We start from the raw sequence: 6,000 nt of genomic DNA, 5'->3' as shown, positions 1-6,000 counted from the left end.
CGAGCTCTAGAGAGGAGATGAAGAAGCAAAAAAACACCCCCTCCCCAGCACATAATTTAGTTTTGTCCTGTCCGAGTATGCTTAGATTGAGCTTTACAAGTGGGATGCATATGCTTGAATGCTTTCATCCACTTTACTCTCCAAGGCACATGACAAGGTCATGTATGAGAAAAGGATTTTGGAAAAATAGTGTACCATTTTTGCAACCTTGATATGTTCTCTCTTAACTTTTCATTTTGATACAATCAAGAGTTCACTCCCTATTGAAACATATATAGGCCTACATGGTAGGGTTTTGTTTGGCACATATTGTTAGTCACAAGAGGTGTAACATGGTCTAAGAACTCATGGAGTTCGGTTTAGCTAATGTGGAGTAAGGTTCATGAGAGTCCCTCTGAATCATGTCGCTTAGTGTTTTCAGTTACCTCCACACGCAAGTACATCTCACACTTGATGGATGTCATATTTCTTACAATCACTATATGAGATATATTCCACAAGTGGAGTATATGAGTCTCTGGAACTAACACTAGCGTCTATTTCTCTTATTATCTGTCACGATAGAGTCCTTAGGTGCTGGTGTAACCCGTTCATCATACCATTTTGAGCACGTAGTATCAAAAAAACAATTTTCCAAAATCGTTGGATACCAAGTAAGACTTGTTAAAGTTACAAGTACTATCAAACAATATTAATGGATGATTGTTTATGTATATATCAAGGCTATGTTATGTTAATGAAAATGTTTCATTATTTGCACCTAGATATGATTCATTTTCACATTCTTTTATGGTCTAAATGTTTTAACAGGGCTCTTCGGTAATTGCAGTGAGAACTATTTAGTTTCCTTTCATGGAGCTATTTATACATTTTATTCCCTCATTTTTCATGTGCGCTATGAGTATAACATCCGCCATAAGCATTGGCAACTATAGTCATGAAAATGCAGGTTCACATAAGTTTTTGCAAAATGCATGCACACTAGGTGTTAGGGCCCCCAATGTTTAGCAAAGGCATTTTTGGAATGGCACACAAATTCATGGATGTGATAGCTCATAAAGATTCTTACACCACAAATGCGAAAAGCTTATGAATCTTTTTGCACCACAAGTGCAGTACCTCTTATGGGATTTATTGTGGGTCTATCAACCACCATACAAGGGTCTACCAGCCACCATACAAGGTGATGGCTCAGTCTAGGTGCTTGTAGATAGATTGCCTAAATTTGTAAGTTTATTCCAATCAAATCCACTCTTTAACCATGTGCACGTATGTCGCACGTGTCAATGCAAGGAACTTGCCGATACACCGTGTGCGAACCACAAATGGCTACAAGCACACAACAAACCTAAACTAGTAAGCTCAAAGAAGGTGATGGTGTGTCACTCACCGCTCTACGCTTGCTTCGTGGAGGATTCCTCGCCGCGAAGAAGAAGGAGATGCCGCTACGTCGCGCTCAACCGCTTCATCGCCGTTGTGCCTTCGTAATGCTCGATCGCCCACATACTCCCTCTCTCTCCCTCTCTCACTCTCTCTCTCTCACACACACACACACAAAGAGATGAAGAAGAAGAAGAAGGAGATGAAGCAAGAGCACTCTTCAATTGCACAAATGAGAGAATGAGTGAATTTTAGGTTTAGTTGACTTTTATATGAGCTCACCCCATTCACACTTGGGCGCCCATGCTTAGCCAACTAATCCCTTGAATGTTCCAGTTAGAGTGTGCCTCTCATCGGCGATCACTCTTACCCTTTTCCTATTGGACCGACAAGCCCGGTACCTGACTCTACAAGTAAATAATACAACGTCCATCGTAGGTTACAACGTCCGTCGTAGGTGATAGGGTGTTCGTGAGCCGTGAGGGTTAACATGCCCCCCTTCCTAATGTAGATTCCGTCCTCGGAAGCTATTGAGTTGAAGCTCGTTCGTCGAGGAGGAAGAGAATTTGAGATGAATGTCCTTAGCCTTCTTCAGTCACTGTAAAATCAAACAACATTGGCACAGTAATTGCATTCTCATAAGCGATTAAAAAGCATATGCAGTTTTAGGCAGACAAATTGATTGGTAACAGAATTTTAATCAATTTGTCAGCAATAAACATTAAATTGCAATGTAATCAAATGCATAAACAGATGTAAAGGTAAAAAATTAAACAAGTCTGGGGTTGCTAATTTAACGGTTGAAAGGCATTGAGATCGACTATTAATACAATGGGTAAGCTTCTTAATTTTCTCTGGTCAATTAAGTTGTTTAATCGCGAGAGCCAAGTATTTCATGTTCGAGGGCTGACTAGAGGCTATACCTAGAAGACCTTGTAGTTAAGCTACGATAAAAGAAATTTCTCATGAAATCATTGCCTAACTGATTACATTTTCTTTGACCCCCCAAAGTCTTTTCATAGTGATTCAATTTTGATGTGTGTGTTTATTTTGTATACCTTGGGTTTTTTGCTTTTCAAGGAAAAGCGCCCATACTGGGAACCTCTAAGGCTCTAGTACCATAGGCGATACATGTGAGTGAAGTACCAAATCAAACTGAGATTCTCTTCCAGCTTAAGATTTTACATTGTGGCACTTTGATTTTTTGTTTGTTCATTTTCAGCATTTTAATTTTGTAACTTTGGGGGGTCATATAACACTGATACACCTCCCCAGGCTCATCACACAAGTAAACTCCCTTTATAATACTTAAGCTAAAGGTCAATAGGGTCAAGCCCACTAGAAAGCCCTAGTACATTTCACACAATGCTGCCTAAATCGGATTAAGAACCTAAGTAACCATTGATTATTAGGAAGGCATTCCCCATGGTATTAAGAGAAGATCTCTAACACCTAACTTGGTCAATTTAGCTTAGTCGGACTGCTTGATTTTTAAACCTAGACAAGTGATTATGACAAAAGATTACATTGAATTAAATGTTTGATACTAAGCGAATGCATTGAATATTATGCTACCAATCACAATTAAAGCAGACAAACATGGATGCAAAAAAGATAAAGGGCAATGCTAATGGACAAGAAACACCTGTTTGTATTGATGGTCGCGCTTGATTTGAAGTGGATGAGAGAAAGATTCCATGAAGGTCCAAATCCTAACCACAGCAACACGTTCCTGTACACACTAAGAAACACAAAGAATACCTCTAGGAGGCACATCAGTGGGAAAAAGGAACTTTGCTAATCACTCAACTTTAAAACAGAAACACTCCTATCGTACTAATCCTACCTACCCTCCATCACTCTAGTGATGAGGATCAAAGGTGTTTTATGGCATAGGTTTCTGTTTCAGTGTACCGGATGCGAATGTGTAGGTCTGAGTCAATGTTTTGACTTTTATTGTGCATACTCGTTTGCTAATTGCTCTTGCTCTTTTTTTTTCTTTTTTTTTGTGAGTATAAGGCTATATATATACATTCCCTAAGATTGGGAGATTGAGAGGTCAGGGAAACAAGGTTGAGAGGGGAGTGAGTGAATGATGTCTGTCAGCAAAGACTCCCCCCTTCCTTGGGTAGATCATACCGTTTGAAATGAGCTCGTCACCCTTTGAAACCAATCGTTCCAGTTGGTAATAGGTGAGAATTTTTTCCAGTAGTTTTCTCTTACCTTAGGTGCCTCGTCAAGTTGCAAGGGTGGTAAGGTACTCTCCCAGGATCGAACTTGAAGTGGTTCATCAAGTGATTCTTGAACACAGGGAGGTGTGGATTCCTTTGTAGCTTCATGGAGGTCCACTATTGTATGTGGAGGCTGTGAAGAAGCTTTTACCTCTGTGGATGCATTACATGAGGAGCTAGAAGCTTTATTCGTTTTTTCTATGTTTGAGTTGAGCAAAACAAGCCTCTCTCGCTTGGGAACCCATACTAGCTCCGGATCCGGTGTATAGTGTTCTGTGATTTTTCCTTTCCCATGATCTTTCATCGGCTTTGTCATCACAGGGTTTGACTCACATAGTTCAAGTGATAGGTAAGAACACAATCTACGTTTTGGTACCCATATTTAATCATTTCCTTGATAGTAGCCTTGGGCTTCCAATAGTCGTTTAGGAATCCATCGCAACATTTTCTTACTTTTCTTGGAGCGAGTGGTACGTTTTCTACAAGGCTTTTGTTTTTTAGCATCCGCCATGGTCGCTAAAGAAGCTTTAGGGACCCACTTGTATGTTTTCTTCGTTATATTAGGATGAGTCTTGCCAGAAGCTATATGCATTGCTTGTAGAATATTTAAAGGTACAGGCATTTCATCCCCCTCACGTGTTACCCAGGTCGTCCCCCTATTTCCCCAAGTGTCTATGGTTGCTGCTAGGTGGACCCAATCCACATTGTCCGACTGAGTCATCCCAGGTAGTACATCCATATAAGGAGAATATTCCCCAACATCAGTGTCCGCTTCACACGTGTAACAATACTGCAATGGGGCCAAGTGAACTGTGGTGTCAGATCTATGATCAATTATAAACCTGTTTCCTAGAGGATGTGCTCGACCCGTTACAAGATCCACTCGAATGACAGAATCTTGGAACTGCAAGTAGACATGGTTTTTAGACCAGTCATGCACCATTTTTGCTTCCCTCATGAAAGGACGTCCTAAGATCATCTCCGATACCATAGTGTGTTTGGAGAAATCCATAACAATAAAGGTAATCCTTATTCTATGTCCAAAGACCTTGATCTTGAGATCTTCTAGCATCCCAATAGGTTTAACAATAGACCCATTGGCCATCTTCACTACTATGGTTGTGGTCGCAAGGTGAGGTCTTCCCATAGTTTCCCATCAATTTTTAGTCACAATGCTAACCCCAGCGCCACCATCAAGGATTCCCTTCACAGTTAATCCCTTAGTAGTGATTGGTATGGTCGCATTGGATTCATCACCCTCAAAGTATTGTCCCAACTTGTTAACAGGTATTTCTATAACAAGGTTCTCATCTAGGTTGGGTTGTGGATCTATGTATTCCTCCTCTATTGGCATCTCCCCAGCTCCATCCATCTGTGCAAATTGTGGTAGCCCAAACTTCAGTTCTCCATTGAGGAAGGCTCAAAGGGCTGAGACTAGCTCGGGGTCTTTATATAGTTTGGACATGATGGTGGTTCTAACTTCTGAAGACATGAAATCCATCAATTTGGCAATGTTTAACGGCACCTTTTGTCCTTGAGTCCCTTGACGTGGGGAAGATGGGATCTCCATTTCTGCGATAGGATCAAGTAGTCCCTCTGTAAACATTCTTTCCATCAAGAAGTGAGTACGTCCACTTTCCCATGACTTTAAGTCACTTTCTTCTTGGATGACACTAGGTATGTCCAAGGGTCTATGGACTTGGTGAGGTTGTTGTTGCGTAGGGAACACGGTGTCTGTAATCTGGATCTTCCTAGGTGCTGGTTCTAGATCCCTTTGGGTATCTTCTATCAAACTCTTTAATTGCTTGACTCGCTCAATCTCCTCTGTAGGGTTTGGGTAAGTTTCTATCTTCTTTTTGGATCCTGGCCATTGTGGCTCATGAATATCTTCCTTGTTGGTTTCTATGTTAATGGTCGTTTTGGTCTCCATGGTTTCACCTGAATCAGAATCTTCTTCGGCGTCGTTCATATATACGGGGTCATCACCAGTCCCTATGTTGGTCTTTGAAATGGGGTCTGACTTCGCTGCTTTTTGCGATCTCTTTCTTCGTGTTTTCTTCTTTTTCTGAGATTGGGCAATTGATGCTGTGTCTCTTTCCTCAAGAATATAGTTTTGTTTTTGGAGCATCGATCGTGTGAGTACGTTTACTGGTACCACGGGTGTACTTGGTGATGGCTCCTCGGTAACTTCAATCAAGTTTAATGGCGTGATCTTCGGTGCATTTGGATTATTTGGACATTGGGCAATCAAATGATCTATGCCACATCAATTACACATGAGTATCGGCATTGTAGACGTGCTCGCTTGATTGGTTTGCATTAGTGTGGCATTCTTTTGTAGCCTAATAGGACACTCGGCTACACAATGTGGACCTCCACACTCATAGCA

This window comes from Adiantum capillus-veneris, chromosome 16 (assembly GCF_014529385.1).
Source record: "Adiantum capillus-veneris isolate H3 chromosome 16, ASM1452938v2, whole genome shotgun sequence".
In the NCBI taxonomy this organism is placed as follows: Eukaryota; Viridiplantae; Streptophyta; class Polypodiopsida; order Polypodiales; family Pteridaceae; genus Adiantum; species Adiantum capillus-veneris.
This window is presented reverse-complemented; position numbering follows the sequence as displayed.